Below are 21,554 nucleotides of genomic sequence, written 5' to 3' on the forward strand. Positions count from 1 at the left end.
ATGTGGGGGGCTGCCTTTTCCTTTGGGGAATTTCTCTGAGGCAAGGTAGGCTTTATTTTTCTATCTTTAGGGCTAGCTAGTTCCTTAGGCTGTGACGAGTTGCATAGGGAGCGTTAGGAGCAATCCACGGCTATTTCTAGTGTGTGTGATAGGATTAGGGATTGCGGTCAGCAGAGTTCCCACGTCCCAGAGCTTGTCCTGTATTATTAGTAACTATCAGGTCATTCCGTGTGCTCTTAACCACCAGGTCCATTATTGTCCTAACCACCAGGTCATAACACAACACGTCCTTTTCCCCCTATCCCATCTGGTTTAACAGCTGTAGTTCTTCCTCATCAAAAGGAGTGAGTATAGCTCTTAGAAAATGTCTCCCATTCTCATTAAACGATTGTTTAAGTGACCACGAGGGCCGATATATTTTTGTCAAGGGATGGCTTGCTAATACTATGGTCACCTTTGCGAATCTGTACGCTCCTAACACTCACCAAGTGAAATGGATCACAAGCACATTAGACACTTTACAACTTTTTAAAGAAGGACTTCTGATTGTGGGTGGAGATTTTAATCTAACACTCCAGCCAGAGACAGATACTTCTACTGGTTTCTCCCCCATCTCCCACGCACTACAACGGAAATTCTTGAACAAATTAGATACTCTCCAACTAATAGACCCTGGCGCCTTCCTCATCCCACCACAAAAGACTACACGTTCTTCTCCCCTCCCCACTCCTCATACCACCGAATTGACCTTTTCTTAGTCCAAACTTAGGCTCTACAACTAATAAAAGACACCAAAATAGGTGTCATTACCATCTCAGACCATGCACCTATTTTTATTGATCTCATTATTAAAACACTTCCCCGCCCTTCCCTATCTTGAAGATTAAACGAATCTCTCCTAGATTCTCCAAATAATATGGAAAAAATAAAAACCGTGCTTTTCCAGTACTTTGCTGAGAACATCCCTGAAAATCAACTCACTCCTAATATATGGGAAGCCCATAAAGCGGTCCTCAGAGGGGAACTAATCTCTATTGCTTCCTATGCTAAGAAACAAAGAGACAAGGAGATCCTGTCGCTTCTCCACCAAATCAGTATAGCAGAACACTTACACAAAAAGTCAGTTTCTCAGGATTCTCGCCAGTACCTTGCCTATCTCCGCACCAAACTTAAAGATTTGCTAAACGCCAAATCAGCAAAACGTTCCTACATTGCAGACAAAGATTCTATATACACAGGAATAAATGCAGCAAGCTCACTTCCTAACTGCTCAAAAACCAAAAAGAGAGAACGTTTATAAAACATATGCATACCAAGTCGGGTAAGAAGGTCTGATTCCGATGAAATTGCTAAAGCTTTCAGACAATACTACGAATCACTTTACAATTTAGTTCCTCCTGAACCTATGAGAGAGTGTCCTACTGCTGAAGACAGGATTTGTAGTTTTTTAGCTCCTCTCTCCCTCCCCAAAGTCCTTCCCAATGATCATTTAGCTCTTCTTTCTAAAATTACCCTCCAAGAAATTAAAGACGTCCTCCAAACCATCCCAAGCAACAAAACTCCAGGTCCAGACAGTTTCCCTGTAGGTTACTAAAAGAAGTTCTCAGATATTCTTCTCCCTTACCTAGTTGACCTCTTCAACTCATTTCTGGATGGGAGGGGTCCTACTAGTCAATCCCTAGAAGCGTATATTACAGTTATCCCCAAGGAGGGCAGAGACGGCAGCCTCTGTAGTAATTATAGGCCTATCTCTTTGCTCAACACAGACCTAAAGCTATGGGCAAAAATCCTGGCCGCTAGAATTAATGGTGTTCTAGAAACACTAATACATCCTGACCAAGTCGGCTTCGTTAGAGGTAGAGAGGGGAAGGACAACTCCATTAAAACCCTTCTGGCTATCTCTCATACTAAGCGCTCTGGCATTCCTCTTGCCATTCTGTCGACAGACGCCAAAAAGGCCTTCGATAGAATCAGCTGGCACTACCTGATTTGCACTTTACAAAAATTTGAGTTCCCCCCTCCGTTTATAGAAGCTATCATGACCCTCTACACGACTCCAACTGCTAAGGTCAGAGTGAATGGACTTTTCTCGAACCCCTTCATGATTTGAAACGGCACTAGACAGGGCTGCCCTCTCTCCTCATCCCTTTTCGTGTTGGTGATGGAGACCTTGATCCAGAAAATCAGAGAGGACCCGGATATTAGAGGCTTACTAATGGGCCAGTATGAATTCAAGACAGCTGCATTTGCTGACGATCTTTTACTCCTGATCTCGAACCCTAAAACAGCCTTTCCCAGTCTTTTAAACTTATTTGATGAGTTTGGTATTGTCTCCAACTTTAAAATTAATATGAGTAAATCGGAAGTCCTGAATATCTCAATACCAGACACAGTATCCACAATTCTCAAACGAACTACCCCTTTTAATTGGTCTCCTGAGAAATTAAAATTTCTTGGGATTTATCTCGCTACAGACCCCACCTCTCTCTTTAAATTTCATTTTTTACCTTTACTAGCCAAGATACAATCTCTGCTCAAATCTTATGACTTACCTTATCTTTCTTGGATAGGGAGAATTAATGTTATTAAATCCTACATCCTCCCAAAAAATTTCTATGTAATGAATATGGTCCCCATCCCTCTCCCTAATCTTTCTTCACTTCCGTGAATAAATTGGTTACAAATTATGTTTGGAGATCTAGGAGAGCCAGACTCCCCCGTAAAATTCTCTCGCTACCTAAGAATAAAGGTGGACTCGGCCTTCCCAACTTTATGACGTACTACCACGCAATTCATCTCGCTAGATGGTTGCGCCTGGTTAAGTCTGATCCTCATTCCCCTAACTTCGAAAATAATTTGATGGGTAATAAAGCTGATATCTTTATCTGGTCCTCCTGTGCTCCTCCCACTAACTCACTCGATGTTATAACTCACAACACCTTAGCCATTCGACACTCTCTAGTTACTAACAAGGTTCCTCATTGCTACTTTTTGGATAACATTCCATTAAAGATCATCCCTTGGCTTACTGACCCCAACTATGTTGATGCTCTTGGTCTGTGGGACTCCCTACCTAACCTTCCAATTTCACACCTCCTTTCCAACCAAATCCCCTGCATAGAGGCTTGGCCAAGGGATGCTAGGAGATGACCCCGAGACCTCCTTCAAAAGCACCATGTAACTTTCATATTATCCAAATTTAAGTCAGATCTAAAACATAATTCTGACTGGCTCTGGCTAGAATTTCTAGTATGCCTTAGATCCCCTCCCTCCAAACTCATTTCCAAAATATACGCTAATCTCATAGATCCACCCACCCAGTTTAAACCACTCTATTTATCATCATGGGAGTCGGAATTAAGGCTGTCCCTGTTCCCTCAGGAATCGAATCAAGTTTTGAGTAATTCCCACGGCTTCTCAAGATGTATCTCGCTACAAGAAAACTCTTTTCAAATTCTCTCACGCTGGTATAGAACCCCCGAAAAATTATTCCACATGGGCTTAACTCCCTCTCCACTATGCTGGCATTGTTCAAATTCGGTGGGCTCACTGGCACATATTTTCTGGCTGTGTCCTGTTATCTCCAAATACTGGTTAGATATTAACAAATACCTCCATCGCTTAAACTTGATTACACAAGACATAACACCTCAAGAAGTTTTACTCTCGCTCCCTACACAAGCGTTTAGACCCAAAAAACATGATCTACTTCCTCTTTTAGTGGCAGCGGCAAAACATCTGATCCCACTTCATTGGAGACAAACATCCCCCCCAATCTAAACGACTGGATTAGCAAAGTTCAAGATATTTATGGAAGAACTGTCAAGCTGGGATTCCCACACACATGAAAAATTTCTTCTCACTTGGCAACCCTGGGTTAGCGTCGACCATCCCCTCCCATGAAATGCCATTCACCCATTCATTATCCACCCACTTTCCGAGCTTACCTCTATCACTAGACGCCACTAGAACCAAGGTGCAGAGCCCAACCTCAACTAAGTACAACTTTTGTAATTCAGCTATGAATTCATTGTCTACTCGCTTGATGCATGTTTGCCTCTAATTACCTTCTTTGTCTGTCTTACTGACTCAACCTTACAGGTCTCCGAGAGACTCGTTTTCGGTCCAGTGGAGACATCTTTACAATTACTTGATTTTACTTCCTGGAAAATTGTTCTTCCCCTTTGTTAATATAGTTTTTCGAACTATTCCGGGCTGTTCAAATGTTCACATGATGCTTGCTCTGATTGTAATGTGGCACTTGTCATCTTTTGGATTGAGCATGTAATATAACTCTTCACTGTTTACTTTGTGAATGGCCGCTGTAGGTTTCCTATTTGACTCTATTATGTTGTGTTATGAAAAATTTTCTTAAATAAAGAATTTATAAAATAAAATAAAATGAACAAGGGCTGGATTGAGCCAGATTTCTCTACACCACCGGATAACAGCAGCAGAACAAAAACTCAAATCCAGTTTTTTTCTGGCCTATTCCAATGCACCTCTTCCCAGTCTAGGATATCCACTCCTTAATAATTCCAAAAAATGTTTTCTGAGTCCCTTCTCCATGTCTCTTCAAAGGGATATTGGAGTGCCTCCTTATAGTTTTTGACATCCCTTGGAATTAGTGCATAATCTTGACCAGTGTAGGAGGCCCACTCCTTAGTAATGGGATAAAATGAATTTCTGAGGCCCACCTTTCTAGTTAAGGGAACATTTTTGTAAACCAAAAGAGCTGGTGGGTGCTAGTAGTATATGATCTAGTGCCTTGTTGTGGGCTTTTATTTGATTGTCACATAGGGAGATCTCACACTGCATATAGGATTTAAAAGTCAGGAAAGGAGACTTTGTACAGTAAGTACAGAAAATCCTGCCCTACTCCATATTAGGCTGAGTAGATGCAAAACCCTCCACTATATTCCCCAGCAGGGCTGATGAAATAATAGTCTTTGATGCTGATACATTAAACTAATCACTTTTTTCAGGGCTAATTCAAATAGATTCTATTCTGTATAATAATACCACTCTATCTGCACTTCGTCTACGGTGAGGTGTGGCAGTAGAGATAGCATATTACAGCCATCTAGTCAGGAATTATCATCTTATAGATTATAATCCCTGCTGCTGCTATTTTTCATGCACTCATTGACAGATTCATATTTTTACAGTAATTTGTTCTCTGAAATTCATCAAAGCTCAGTGGTGCTTGCGTTCCTTCAGAATTTTTTGCTGCCACATACAACAAAAAATCTTTTCAGGGCCAGTTCAAATCCTTTCTATATTCTATCTATATTCTACTATAATACATCATTTACAGTTAGGTCCATATAATACAACATTTACAGTTAGGTCCATATATATTTGGACAGAGACAACATTTTTCTAATTTTGGTTATAGACATTACCACAATGAATTTTAAACAAAACAATGCAGATGCAGTTGAAGTTCAGACTTTCAGCTTTCATTTGAGGGTATCCACATTAAAATTGGATGAAGGGTTTAGGAGTTTCAGCTCCTTAACATGTGCCGCCCTGTTTTTAAAGGGACCAAAAGTAATTGGACAGATTCAATAATTTTAAATACAATGTTCATTTTTAGTACTTGGTTGAAAACCCTTTGTTAACAATGACTGCCTGAAGTCTTGAACTCATGGACATCACCAGACGCTGTGTTTCCTCCTTTTTGATGCTCTGCCAGGCCTTCACTGCGGTGGTTTTCAGCTGCTGTTTGTTTGTGGGCCTCTTTGTCTGAAGTTTAGTCTTTAACAAGTGAAATGCATGCTCAATTGGGTTGAGATCAGGTGACTGACTTGGCCATTCGAGAATATTCCACTTCTTTGCTTTAATAAACTCCTGGGTTGCTTTGGCTTTATGTTTTGGGTCATTGTCCATCTGTAGTATGAAACGACGACCAATCAGTTTGGCTGCATTTGGCTGGATCTGAGCACACAGTATGGCTCTGAATACCTCAGAATTCATTCGGCTGCTTCTGTCCTGTGTCACAACATCAATAAACACTAGTGACCCAGTGCCACTGGCAGCCATGCATGCCCAAGCCATCACACTGCCTCAGCCATGTTTTACAGATGATGTGGTATGCTTTGGATCATGAGCTGGACCACGTCTTTGCCATACTTTTCTCTTTCCACCATTCTGGTAGAGGTTGAGCTTGGTTTCATCTGTCCAAAGAATGTTATTCCAGAACGGTGCTGGCTTTTTTATATGTTTTTTAGCAAAGTCCAGTCTAGCCTCTTTATTCTTGATGCTTATGAGTGGCTTGCACCGTGCAGTGAACCCTCTGTATTTACTTTCATGCAGTCTTCTCTTTATGGTAGATTTGGATATTGATACGCCTACCTCCTGGAGAGTGTTGTTCACTTGGTTGGCTGTTGTGAAGGGGTTTCTCTTCACCATGGAGATTATTCTGCGATCATCCACCACTGTTGTCTTCCGTGGGCGCCAAGGTCTTTTTGCATTGATGACTTCACCAGTGCTTTCTTTCTTTCTCAGGATGTACCAAACTGTAGATTTTGCCACTCCTAATATTGTAGTAATTTCTCGGATGGGTTTTTTCTGTTTTCACAGCTTAAGGATGGCTTGTTTCACCTGCATGGAGAGCTCCTTTAACCACATGTTTACTTCACAGCAAAACCTTCCAAATGCAAGCACCAATCCTCAAATCAACTCCAGGCCTTTTATCTGCTTAATTGAGAATGACATAACAAAGGGATTGCCCACACCTGTCCACTTGTCACAATTGTCCAATTACTTTTGGTCCCTTTAAAAACAGGGTGGCACAGGTTAAGGAGCTGAAACTCCTAAACCCTTCATCCAATTTTAATGTGGATACCCTCAAATGTAAGTTGAAAGTCTGAACATCAACTGCATCTGAATTGATTTGTTTAAAATTAATTGTGGTAATGTCTATATCCAAAATTAGAAAAATGTTGTCTCTGTCCAAATATATATGGACCTAACTGTATGTGCACTTTGTGTAGGGGGAGGTGTAGCGGTAGGTTTAAATTATGACAGGCATCTAAGAAAACGGATCACTGCACACGTCGGAATGAGTCAATTTTTGTTGAAGAGAAGATTTTTTTATTCAAGGTACAAAAAGAAATCCAAGGACGTAACAAGGCAACAGTTCAAACTCTAACGTTTCGGCCACACAATGGCCTTGGTCACAGAGTAGTGCTGAAAAGACGAAAAAACGTATAAATAAACACTATATACAAAACGTATAAATAAACACTATATACAATAAATACAACAATTACAATGATCAAAAAAGTTATTTACATATTATATACAACTTGATTAAGGTTCCATGTGGAAAGACAAACCACAATAAGAACCAGAGAACGATGGAACACATGTCAATAGGAATAACGCAATAGGCAGGCAGAGGTAGTACACTCCCTGTGAGTAACGTAACCCATTAGGACATAAAGACGAGGAAAAGGGGTTTTGCAGGAGTAAGAGATAAGAATCAAAAAAAGTATATATAGCAGGACGCGAAAAAACATACCCTCAATGGTAGTCCTAATGATATCATATGGTCAAATAATATTCAAAAGACGGGTATGGCCCCGGGGAAGAAAGGCTGCCGGAAAGAAGCAGGGCACGTCCGAGGGTGAGTATATTCCTATTAGGTATATACTCACCCTCGGACGCGCCCTGCTTCTTTCCGGCAGCCTTCCTTCCTAAGAATCAGCCCTTCCAGGACCTTCGGTGACGTCGCGGTGACGTCGCGGCTTGTGATTGGTCGCGCAAGTGGTCACATGGGCAGCCGCGCGACCAATCACAAGCCGCGACGTCACAGTGACGTCACCGCAAGGTCCTGGAAGGCTGATTCTAAGAAAGGAAGGTTCCCGGTTAGTACCAGGGCGCGTCAGAGGGTAAGTATGGCGATATTTTTTATTTTAATTCTTTATTTTACACTTAAATCTGAATTCCGATACCAATTCCCGATATCTTTAACATATCGGGAATCGGTATCGGAATTCCGATTCCAGATTCAGAAGATCGCCGACTTCATGGCCGACCCCACACAGGGGTCGGGTCGGGTTTCATGAAACCCGACTTTGCCAAAAGTCGGCGACTTCTGAAAATTGCCGACCCGTTTCGCTCAACCCTAGTACTGAGATCTGTACTCAGAAATTCATCAAAGCTGCTAGTTTTATTTGCGTTCATCCAGAGTTTGTTGCTGCCACATATAACAAAAAACTTTTCAGGGACAGTTCAAATCCCTTCTATATTCTACAATAATACCTCTCTTACCTGCAATTCATACATGGTGAGGTGTTGCAGTAGGTATCGCATGACAGGTATTTAGTCAGGGATTATTGCCTTATAAATTCTAAGCCTTGTTGCTGCTATTTTCAATGGACTCATTGACTGATTCATGTTTTTACAGAGACGTGTACTCAGATATTCATCAAAGCTGGCAGTGTTACTTGCGCTCCTCCAGAGTTTATTGCCACATGGAGCAAAAAAAAGTCAGGGCCGGTTAAAATCCCTTCTATATTCTACAATAATACTTCTCCTATCTGCAATTCATCTACAGTGAGGTGATGCAGTAGGTATAGCGTATGACAGGCATCTAGTCAGGGATTATTGCCTTATACATTCTAAGCCTTGCTGCTGCTTCTTTCCATGCACTCATTGACCAATTGTTTTGTTTTACATTGATCTGTACTTAAAAATTCATCAAAGCAGGCAAATTTAACTGGCTTAATATGTTCATTCACAGTTTCTCAGCAGCATCTGCATGTAAGAGGTATTATTGGGAGACATAACGCTTCTAAAGCTGGATTTACCACTTCAGTGCTTTGTTTCCATTTATTTCTGGGTGTTTCTTGAAGTGTGTTTGGGGTCATTGTTCTGCAGGAAGACCCATGACCTAGGATGCAAACCCAGCTTTCTTACTCTATGCACTACATTGTGACTCAAAATCCTTTTGTAATCTTCACAATTCATGATGCTTTGTGCACAGTGGCACCCAGGGCCAGAGGCAGGAAAACAAACCCAAAATATCTTTGAACTTCCACCATATTTGACTGTAACTGCTGTGTTCTTTTATTTGTAGGCCTCATTCCATTTACAGTAACAGTGGAAGGATGTGCTTTACCAAATAACTGTCTTGGTGTCATGTGCCCACAATATGCCTGCTGGCCCTCTAAAAATAGTGGGGGCCGCTTGCTGGCCTTTTATATATTGGCAGGGTCACCTGCTGGCCCTCCAGGTTTCAAATTTTACAGCATTAATATGAAAAACACAATTTGCCCACCACCTCAGATGGATAAATTATATTGCAGTAGAAATATACTGCTTTGCAAGGCATAGCTATCTGCTGTCCCTCCAAATATGCTTAGCGAGGGCTGGCTGCTGGCCCTCTAAACATAGAATGAGGGTTGCCTAATGACTGACTGACAATAATGAGGGCCACCTGCTGGTCCCATAACAATAGTAAGGGCCACCTGATGCCCCTGGACAAATAGTGATGGCCGCCTGAAGTCCCTGAAATGTAAAAAAAAAAAAATATGACTTTCAGACTCCCTCATTCATAAATTAAACAGGATGTGTCTGATCATGTCTCACACAACATGGCCATATAATGTTTTAAATTGATAAAATTACATTTCCAGTTGAATGTTTTTTTTCACCATTAAAAGCTATGCAAACGTGCAAAAACACTGAATGTGAAATTATCCCAATGTGTGGGGGGAACATTTTTTTCTCTTATTTATTTTGCCTTAAATACAAGTCATTATCCTGAAAAGAATGTTTCTTAACACTTTTTCCAGTCATATCCATTGCAACTGCAGTTTTGTATGTTTTATTGTCAGTCTGTAAAAATGGCATAGTACTCTAACAACATTATTCCCAGCAGCAACCTGGGATTCAGAGATGCTTCCAGGGGTCTTTCCCATGCTGTTCCCATGCCATTTCAGTGCTGTTTCCATGATTTACAGCAATTTTTAGACCCCTTACAGACCTCCGGGGGAACTCCATTTTCGGCACGCGCTAGCGATGTGCCGTTCTTTTGTGACGGACCTCGGACGCTGCTTGCATCGTCCGAGGCGCGTCCGAGGTCCGGTCCTCGCTAGCGCAGATCGGGGATCTGCGCTAGCGGGGACGGCAAACGTGGCACCAAAAGAAACATTGCAATCCGCTAGCAATCTTGCCTTGCGCAGGCGTGTACTATGGAGGACAGAGAATGAACTTCAATCCAATATTGCAGCCAGCATGCAGCCAGCGGGTAAGGAAAGGGTGAATCAAACACCCGAAAACCCCGCCCCTATGGCTGAAGATTGTTCCCTCCAAATTCAGGTGACAGAGTCCCTTTAAGGCCGGGGTCAAACTTGCTTGAGCAATGCGAGAAACTCGCATGAATATCTCGCATAAATACCCGGCACTCGGGACCGGAGCGGCGTTCAGCTGCATGTACTTCTATACATCTCTTTAATTTATATTTTTGACCAAATTTGCTTCTGTATAATCCCTTGCCAGCTGTCTGAACGAACATCAAAAACTTTTGGAACCACTGATCTATTGTTCTAACTTCAAATGTATAATGTATCAAATAATCTAACAAATGTTTACCTAAATAATCTGCTCTTCCTATTCAGCAGTAACATCACTCATTTTCTATGTAACTGAAATACGGTTATCTATATCGCGTTTTATAAAATATAGAATATATTTTGGAATATATTTTCTTCCTGTTATCAGAACAATGTAAATATTGTAAATGATGAGAATAATATGCACATTACAGAGCTTTATCATATATGGATTGTTCTCTTTTGTCGTTTCAAAAACTTCTGAATATAGATTCTGATTTCTTTTCTGATGAATTGGTGCTATAAGTAGTTCAGTCCTCTAGAATTTCAGCCCCTTGATTAAAATAGTTTGCATGGCCATGAGGAGAAATGCGACTAGACTGTTGTTCATTTTTCACTTATATCGCTTGCAAAAATGAGTGCAAGCTTCTTCCTCTGAATACAAATAGTTTTTAGGAGCTTTTCCTATTTACTTTGCAGAAGAGCTGTGATTCACCACATGGATACATTATTAAAAATTCCAAGCTAATTCTCACCCGCTAACCAATATTATTCTATTATGTCATTGTTTATTATTCTCTCACATATACAGTTGTGCTCAAAACTTTACATACCCCTGCAGAATTTTTGCTTTCTTGGCCTTTTTTTAGAGAATATGAATGATAACACCAAACATTTCTCTCCACTTATGGTTAGTGGTTAGTGGTTTATTGTCAAACTACTGTGTTTTCTCTTTTTAAATCATGATGACAACCCAAAACATCCAAATGTTCCTGCTGTAAAGTGTACATACTCCATTTCATAACACTATATATAGCCCCCACTAACATCAATGATAGCTTGAAATCTTTTGTGGTAGTTGTAGATGAGGTTCTTTATTTTCTCAGATGGTAAAGTTGCCCACTCTTCTTGGCAAAAAGACTCCAGTTCCTGTAAATTCCTGGGCTGTCTAGCGTGAACTAGACGCTTGAGATCTCACCATAGTGGCTCAATGATATTGAGGTCAGGAGACTGAGATGGCCTCTATAGAACCTTCACTTTGTTCTGCTATAGCAAATGACAGGTAGACTTGACCTTGTGTTTTGGATCGTTATTATGCTGGAACATCCAAGTATGTCGCATGCTCAGCTTCCAGGATGATGATTTCAAATTTGCCTTCACTATTTGCTGATAATGTGCTGCATTCATCTTTCCTTCAACTTTGACAAAGTTTCCTGTGCCTTTGCAGTTCACAGATCTCCAAAACGTCAGTGATCCACCTCCGTGCTTTACAGTGGGAATGGTGTTCCTTTCATCATAGGCCTTGTTGACCTCTCTCATGTAACGTTTATGGTGGTGGCCAAAAGTTCAATTTTGGTCTCATCACTTCAAATTACCTTGTTTCAGAAGTTTTGAGGCTTTGTGCTGTTTTGCGTATTGTACTTGAGATACTTTGTGGCATTTGCACAGTACTGGCATTCTTCTGGTGACTCGACCATGCAGCCCATTTTTCTGCAAGTGCCTCCTTATTGTGCATCTTGAAACAGCCACAATGCTACTTTCCAGAGAGTCCAGTATTTTAGCTGATGTTATTTGTGGGTTTTATCCGAACAATTTTCCAGGCAGTTGTGGATGAAATTTTTGTTGGTCTACCTGACCGTGGTTTTGTTTTTACAGAACCTCTGATTTTCCAGTTGTTAGTCACAGTTTGAACGTTGCTGACTGGCATTATCAATTCCTTGGATATCTTTTCTATCACTTTCCTGTTTTATACAGTTCAACTACCTTTTCCCGTAGATCCATTGACAATTAATTTGCTTTCACCATGAGTCATAATCCAGAAATGTCAGTGGCTGGATGAAAGATTCAAGAGTCTGTCTGGATTCCAGAAACTCACTCAGCTTTTATGCACACACACTTTTTACAAGCAAACAGGTCACAGGTGAGGATGTTACCTTTAGTAGCCATTCAAATCCATTTGTGTCAACTGATGTGCACATTATCATGCCAAAATCACCAGGGTATGTGAACTTTTGATCAGGGTCATTTGGATGTTTTGGGTTGTCATGATTTAAAAAGAGAAAACACAGTAGTTTGACAATAAATGGCTTCACCCAACCACTAACCATGAGTGGAGAAAAAGTTTTGGTGTTATCATTCATATTCTCTGGAAAAAGGCCAAGAAAGCTAAAATTCTGCTGGGGCATGTAAACTTTTGAGCACAATTGTATACAATACATAACTTTCAAATGGAACATGTCATATATTTGATATTAGCCATGCTATGCTATATAAATGCACAGTCTTATATAGCATATGATATTTGCACTATTTTAACACTTTATAATCCTCCCATTAGTATTTCCGCCTCAGCCAGCACGCCAAAACACTGGAATCACTTCTTTCTTTTCTCTGAAGAGCAGGGGGCATGTAATTCTACTGGGCAAACTTGCTGGCAGTATGCCCTCCTGACTTCTTTTTACCTACTTTCCACAGTGCATTGCATTATCTATCTATCTATCTATCTATCTATCTATCTATCTATCTATCTATCTATGTATGAGAAAGAAAATTAGAGCAGCACAAAGAAAGAGTCCGGGTGCAGGGCCCCTCCAGGCAAATACCAAACCTCAACTAGATGGGTATTTCCTGAAGGAACTACAGATAGTGCTTTGGAATGGTGCCCGGGCTACCCCTGCAAGACTTTCACACTTGGGTGCCCCTCAGGTGCAGGTTTGGTGGACGGGGCCTCTCAGAGGCCGAATTGGTGGGCAGGGCCCCTCAGGGGCCAATTTTGTGTGCGGGATCACTCTGGATCTGAATGGTGGGCGGGGCACCTCAGGGTCCAATTTGGTGGGCGGGGCATCTCTGGGTCCGATTTGGTGGGCGGGGCCCCTCAGGGTTCGATTTGGTGGGCGGGGCCCCTCAGGGGCCAATTTGGTGGGCGGGGCCCCTCAGGGGCCAATTTGGTGGGCGGGGCCGCTCTGGGTCCGATTTTGTGGGCGGGGTCGCTCTGGGTCAGATTTGGTGGGCGGGGCCACTCTGGGTCCGATTTGGTGGGCGGGGCCACTCTAGGTCCGATTTGGTGGGCGGGGCCACTCTGGGTCCGATTTGGTGGGCGGGGCCACTCTGGGTCCGGTTTGGTGGGCGGGGTCACTCTGGGTCCGGTTTGGTGGGCGGGGTCACTCGGGGTCCGATTTGGGGGGTGGGGTCACTCGGGGTCCGATTTGGGGGTTGGCGTCACTCGGGGTCCGATTTGGGGGGCGGGGTCACTCGGGGTCCGATTTGTGGGGCGGGGTTTCTCGGGGTCCGATTTGGGGGCCGGGGGCGCACTTACATTTTACACATGGGACCGGGGGTGCACTTACTTTTCACCCACGGGACCGGGGGTGCACTTACTTTTCACACATGGGATGAGAGGGTGTCATAGTCACTTTATTCTGATGTTTGACTTTGATAAATGATCATTTCCTAAAATGGACACTGTACATTTGCATAGCTGCCATCTTTGGAAGGTCAAGTTGGGGGTAATGGAAAGTTTCCAATTATTTCCTATGGGAATTTTTAATTTTTAAATGCGATTTTTAAAAAAACTACAAATCGGATCGACACGAAAAATACTTAGCACACCTCTCGTGGACGCTGGCTTCGAAATGACACCTCACTGGAGTCTGTGCGTGCAGCGGTTCGGGCCGCATTAATTGCGGAAAAAAGCCTAATAATTATAACTAAAGATTGCAAAGTTAATACTAGATGGGTATTTCCTGAAGGAACTACAGATAGTGCTTTGGAATGGTGCCCGGGCTGCCCTGCAAGACTTTCACACTTGAGTGCCCCTCAGGCGCAGGTTTGGTGGGCGGGGTCACTCAGGGTCTGATTTGGTGGGCAGGGTCACTCAGGGTCCGATTTGGTGGGCAAGGTCACTCAGGGTCCGATTTGGTGGGTGGGACACCTCTGGGTCCGATTTGGTGGTCGGGGCCCCTCAGGGTCCGATTTGGCGGGCGGGGCACCTCAGGGTCCGATTTGGCGGTCGGGGCCCCTCAGGGTCCGATTTGGAGGTCGGGGCCCCTCAGGGTCCGATTTGGAGGTCGGGGCCCCTCAGGGTCCGATTTGGAGGTCGGGGCCCCTCAGGGTCCGATTTGGTGGTCGGGGCCCCTCAGGGTCCGATTTGGTGGTCGGGGCCCCTCAGGGTCCGATTTGGTGGTCGGGGCCCCTCAGGGTCCGATTTGGTGGTCGGTGCCCCTCAGGGTCCGATTTGGTGGTCGGGGCCCCTCAGGGTCCGATTTGGTGGTCGGGGCCCCTCAGGGTCCGATTTGGTGGTCGGGGCCCCTCAGGGTCCGATTTGGTGGTCGGGGCCCCTCAGGGTCCGATTTGGTGGTCGGGGCCCCTCAGGGTCCGATTTGGTGGTCGGGGCCCCTCAGGGTCCGATTTGGAAGTCGGGGCCCCTCAGGGTCCGATTTGGTGGTCGGGGCCCCTCAGGGTCCGATTTGGTGGTCGGGGCCCCTCAGGGTCCGATTTGGTGGTCGGGGCCCCTCAGGGTCCGATTTGGTGGTCGGGGCCCCTCAGGGTCCGATTTGGTGGTCGGGGCCCCTCAGGGTCCGATTTGGTGGTCGGGGCCCCTCAGGGTCCGATTTGGTGGTCGGGGCCCCTCAGGGTCCGATTTGGTGGTCGGGGCCCCTCAGGGTCCGATTTGGTGGTCGGGGCCCCTCAGGGTCCGATTTGGTGGTCGGGGCCCCTCAGGGTCCGATTTGGTGGTCGGGGCCCCTCAGGGTCCGATTTGGTGGTCGGGGCCCCTCAGGGTCCGATTTGGCGGGCGGGGCCCCTCAGGGTCCGATTTGGCGGGCGGGGCACCTCAGGGTCCGATTTGGCGGTCGGGGCCCCTCAGGGTCCGATTTGGCGGTCGGGGCCCCTCAGGGTCCGATTTGGCGGTCGGGGCCCCTCAGGGTCCGATTTGGTGGTCGGGGCCCCTCAGGGTCCGATTTGGTGGTCGGGGCCCCTCAGGGTCCGATTTGGTGGTCGGGGCCCCTCAGGGTCCGATTTGGTGGTCGGGGCCCCTCAGGGTCCGATTTGGTGGTCGGGGCCCCTCAGGGTCCGATTTGGTGGTCGGGGCCCCTCAGGGTCCGATTTGGTGGTCGGGGCCCCTCAGGGTCCGATTTGGTGGTCGGGGCCCCTCAGGGTCCGATTTGGTGGTCGGGGCCCCTCAGGGTCCGATTTGGTGGTCGGGGCCCCTCAGGGTCCGATTTGGTGGTCGGGGCCCCTCAGGGTCCGATTTGGTGGTCGGGGCCCCTCAGGGTCCGATTTGGTGGTCGGGGCCCCTCAGGGTCCGATTTGGTGGTCGGGGCCCCTCAGGGTCCGATTTGGTAGGCGGGGTCACTCTGGGTCCGATTAGGTGAGCGGGGTCACTCTGGGTCACATTTGGTGGGCGGGGTCACTCTGGGTCGATTTGGTGGGCGGGGTCACTCTGGGTCCGATTTGGTGGGCGGGGCCCCTCAGGGTCCGATTTGGTGGGCGGGGTCACTCTGGGTCCGATTTGGTGGGCGGGGTCACTCTGGGTCACATTTGGTGGGCGGGGTCACTCTGGGTCACATTTGGTGGGCGGGGTCACTCTGGGTCACATTTGGTGGGCGGGGTCACTCTGGGTCACATTTGGTGGGCGAGGTCACTCTGGGTCACATTTGGTGGGCGGGGTCACTCTGGGTCACATTTGGTGGGCGGGGTCACTCTGGGTCACATTTGGTGGGCGGGGTCACTCTGGGTCACATTTGGTGGGCGGGGTCACTCTGGGTCACATTTGGTGGGCGGGGTCACTCTGGGTCACATTTGGTGGGCGGGGTCACTCTGGGTCACATTTGGTGGGCGGGGTCACTCTGGGTCACATTTGGTGGGCGGGGTCACTCTGGGTCACATTTGGTGGGCGGGGTCACTCTGGGTCACATTTGGTGGGCGGGGTCACTCTGGGTCACATTTGGTGGGCGGGGTCACTCTGGGTCACATTTGGTGGGCGGGGTCACTCTGGGTCACATTTGGTGGGCTGGGTCACATTTGGTGGGCGGGGTCACTCTGGGTCACATTTGGTGGGCGAGGTCACTCTGGGTCACATTTGGTGGGCGAGGTCACTCTGGGTCACATTTGGTGGGCGGGGTCTCTCTGGGTCACATTTGGAGGGCGGGAACACTCTGGGTCCGATTTGGTGGCCGGGGTCACTCTGGGTACGATTTGGTGGCCGGGGTCACTCTGGGTCTGATTTGGTGGCCGGGGTCACTCTGGGTCACATTTGGTGGGCGGGGTCACTCTGGGTCACATTTGGTGGGCGGGGTCACTCTGGGTCACATTTGGTGGGCGGGGTCACTCTGGGTCACATTTGGTGGGCGGGGTCACTCTGGGTCACATTTGGTGGGCGGGGTCACTCTGGGTCACATTTGGTGGGCGGGGTCACTCTGGGTACGATTTGGTGGCCGGGGTCACTCTGGGTACGATTTGGTGGCCGGGGTCACTCTGGGTACGATTTGGTGGCCGGGGTCACTCTGGGTCTGATTTGGTGGCCGGGGTCACTCTGGGTCACATTTGGTGGGCGGGGTCAGTCTGGGTCACATTTGGTGGGCGGGGTCAGTCTGGGTCACATTTGGTGGGCGGGGTCACTCTGGGTCACATTTGGTGGGCGGGGTCACTCTGGGTCACATTTGGTGGGCGGGGTCACTCTGGGTCACATTTGGTGGGCGGGGTCACTCTGGGTCACATTTGGTGGGCGGGGTCACTCTGGGTCACATTTGGTGGGCGGGGTCACTCTGGGTCACATTTGGTGGGCGGGGTCACTCTGAGTCACATTTGGTGGGCGGGGTCACTCTGGGTCACATTTGGTGGGCGGGGTCACTCTGAGTCACATTTGGTGGGCGGGGTCACTCTGGGTCACATTTGGTGGGCGGGGTCACTCTGGGTCACATTTGGTGGGCGGGGTCACTGGGTCACATTTGGTGGGCGGGGTCACTCTGGGTCACATTTGGTGGGCGGGGTCACTCTGGGTCACATTTGGTGGGCGGGGTCACTCTGGGTCCGATTTGGTGGGCGGGGTCACTCTGGGTCCGATTTGGTAGGCGGGGTCACTCTGGGTCCGATTTGGTGGGCGGGGTCACTCTGGGTCCGATTTGGTGGGCGGGGCCACTCGGGGTCCGATTTGGTGGGCGGGGCCACTCGAGTCCGATTTGGTGGGCTGCGCACCTCAGGTGCCAATTTGGTGTGCGGGTCACTTTAAGAGCTGATATTATCTGGCAAAACTGTGTCCTGGTGGGGTCATGTAGAGTTCGTACGCGTTGGCATAGTAACTGGATCTGACTTCGCATATCAATGAGCTGATCAGCCAGGTGGCAGTTGGCAGTTATTTTTTAAATTGCCTCAGATATCAGCCATTATACCTTATGTCAAAATTTCTCTATTGAAATGCATAGCGGCAATGCTTTCCAATGAGGGGGAATCAATTTTTAAACGCACATTGCGCCAAAACTACAAATTTGATCGACACGAAAAATACTTAGCACACCTCTCATGGACGCTGGCTTCGAAATGACACCTCACTGGAGTCTGTGCGTGCAGCGGTTCGGGCCGCATTAATTGCGGAAAAAAGCCTAATAATAATAAGAATAAGAAGAAGAACTAGATGGGTATTTCCTGAAGGAACTACAGATAGTGCTTTGGAATGATGCCCGGCTGCCCCTGCAAGACTTTCACACTTGGGTGCCCCTCCGGCACTGGTTTGGTGGGCGGGGTCACTCAGGGGCCGATTTGGTGGGCAGGGTCACTCTGGGTCACATTTGGTGGGCGGGGTCACTCTGGGTCACATTTGGTGGGCGGGGTCACTCTGGGTCACATTTGGTGGGCGGGGTCACTCTGGGTCACATTTGGTGGGCGGGGTCACTCTGGGTCACATTTGGTGGGCGGGGTCACTCTGGGTCACATTTGGTGGGCGGGGTTACTCTGGGTCACATTTGGTGGGCGGGGTCACTCTGGGTCACATTTGGTGGACGGGGTCACTCTGGGTCACATTTGGTGGGCGGGGTCACTCTGGGTCACATTTGGTGGGCGGTGTCACTCGGTCACATTTGGTGGGCGGTGTCACTCTGGGTCACATTTGGTGGGCGGTGTCACACTGGGTCACATTTGGTGGGCGGGGTCACTCTGGGTCACATTTGGTGGGCGGGGTCACTCTGGGTCACATTTGGCGGCGGGGTCACTCTGGGTCCGATTTGGTGGGCGGGGTCACTCTGGGTCCGATGTGGTGGGCGGGGCCACTCGGTGCACTTACTTTTCACACATGGTATCGGGGGTGCACTTACTTTTCACACACGCGATGAGAGGGTGTCATAGTCACTTTATTCTGATGTTTGACTTTGATAAATGATCATGTCCTAAAATGGACACCATATAATTGCATAGCTGCCATCTTTGGAAGGTCAAGTTGGGGGTAATGGAAAGTTTGCCATTATTTCCTATGGGAATTTTTTTTTTTAAATGCCATTTTTAAAAAAAACTACACATCGGATCGACACGAAAAATACTTAGCACACCTCTCGTGGACGCTGGCTTCGAAATGACGCCTCACTGGAGTCTGTGCGTGCAGCAGTTCGGGCCGCATTAATTGCAGAAAAAAACTGAATAATAATAAGTTTACCACGTTCGGATTACAATAATAATACTAGATGGGTATTTCCTGAAGGAACTACAGATAGTGCTTTGGAATGGTGCCCGGGCTGCCCCTGCAAGACTTTCACACTTGGGTGTCCCTCAGGCGCTGATTTGGTGGGTAGGGCCCCTCAGGGTCCGATTTGGTGGGCGGGGCCCCTCAGGGTCCGATTTGGTGGGTGGGGTCCCTCAGGGTCCGATTTGGTGGGCGGGGTCCCTCAGGGTCCGATTTGGTGGGCGGGGCCCCTTAGGGTCCGATTTGGTGGGCGGGGTCACTCTGGGTCCGATTTGGTGGGCGGGGCCCCTCAGGATCCGATTTGGTGGGTGGGGCCCCTCAGGGTCTGATTTGGTGGGCGGGGCCACTCGGTCAGATTTGGTGCGCGGGGTCAATCTGGGTCAGATTTGGTGGGCGAAGTCACTTGGGGTCCGATTTGGGGGGCGGGGTCACTTGGGGTCCAATTTGGGGGACTGGGTCACTCGGGGTCCGATTTGGGGGGCGGGGTCACTCGGGGTCCAATTTGGGGGGCGGGGTCACTCGGGGTCCGATTTGGGGTACGGAGTCACTCAAGGTCCGATTTGGGGTCGGGGTCACTCGGGGTCTGATTTGTGGGGCGGGGTCACTCGGGGTCCGATTTGGTGGCCGGGGGCACACTTACTTTTCACACACGGGACCAGGGGTGCACTTACTTTTCATACACGGGACGAGAGGGTGTCATAGTCACTTTATTCTGATGTTTGACTTTGATAAATGATCATGTCCTAAAATGGACACTGTACATTTGCATAGCTGCCATCTTTGGAAAGTCAAGTTGGGGGTAAAGGAAAGTTCGCCATTATTTCCTATGGGAAATTTTTTTTTTTAAATGCGATTTTTAAAAAAAAACTACAAATCGGATCGACATGAAAAATACTTAGCACACCTCTCGTGGGCACTGGCTTCGAAATGACGCCTCACTGGAGTCTCTGCGTGCAGCGGTTCGGGCCGCATTAATTGCAGAAAAAAGCCTAATAATAATAAGTTTACCACGTTCGGATTACAATAATAATACTAGATGTGTATTTCCTGAAGGAACTACAGATAGTGCTTTGGAATGGTGCCCGGGCTACCCCTGCAAGACTTTCACACTTGGGTGCCCTTCAGGTGCTGATTTGGTGGGCGGGGCCCCTCAGGGTCCAATTTGGTGGGCGGGGCCCCTCAGGGTCCGATTTGGTGGACGGTGCCCCTCAGGGTCCGATTTGGTGGAGGGGGTCCCTCAGGGTCCGATTTGGTGGACGGGGTCCCTCAGGGTCCGATTTGGTAGAAGGGGTCCCTCAGGGTCCGATTTGGTGGACGGGGCCCCACAGGGTCCGATTTGGTGGGCGGGGTCACTCAGGGTCCGATTTGGTGGGCGGGGTCACTCTGGGTCCGATTTGGTGGGCGGGGTCACTCTGGGTCCGATTTGGTGGGCGGGGTCACTCTGGGTCCGATTTGGTGGGCGGGGTCACTCTGGGTCCGATTTGGTAGAAGGGGTCCCTCAGGGTCCGATTTGGTGGACGGGGCCCCACAGGGTCTGATTTGGTGGGCGGGGTCACTCTGGGTCCGATTTGATGGGCGGGGTCACTCTGGGTCCGATTTGGTGGGCGGGGTCACTCTGGGTCCGATTTGGTAGAAGGGGTCCCTCTGAGTCCGATTTGGTGGACGGGGCCCCACAGGGTCCGATTTGGTGGGCGGGGTCACTCAGGGTCCGATTTGGTGGGCGGGGTCACTCTGGGTCCGATTTGGTGGGCGGGGTCACTCTGGGTCCGACTTGGTGGGCGGGGTCCCTCAGGGTCCGATTTGGTGGATGGGGCCCCACAGGGTCCGATTTGGTGGGCGGGGTCACTCAGGGTCCGATTTGGTGGGCGGGGTCACTCTGGGTCCGATTTGGTGGGCGGGGTCACACTGGGTCCGATTTGGTGGGCGGGGTCACTCTGGGTCGGATTTGGTGGGCGGGGTCACTCTGGGTCCGATTTGGTGGGCGGGGTCACTCTGGGTCCGATTTGGTGGGCGGGGTCACTCTGGGTCCGATTTGGTGGGCGGGGTCACTCTGGGTCCGATTTGGTGGGCGGGTTCACTCTGGGTCCGATTTGGTGGGCGGGGCACTCTGGGTCCGATTTGGTGGGCGGGGTCACTCTGGGTCCGATTTGGTGGGCGGGGCCCCTCCGGGTCCGATTTGGTGGGCGGGGCCCCTCCGGGTCCGATTTGGTGGGCGGGGCCCCTCCGGGTCCGATTTGGTGGGCGGGGCCCCTCAGGGTCCGATTTGGTGGGCGGGGCACCTCTGGGTCCGATTTGGTGGGCGGGGCACATCTGGGTCCGAT

Source organism: Ranitomeya imitator, chromosome 4, assembly GCF_032444005.1.
Source record: "Ranitomeya imitator isolate aRanImi1 chromosome 4, aRanImi1.pri, whole genome shotgun sequence".
NCBI lineage: Eukaryota > Metazoa > Chordata > Amphibia > Anura > Dendrobatidae > Ranitomeya > Ranitomeya imitator.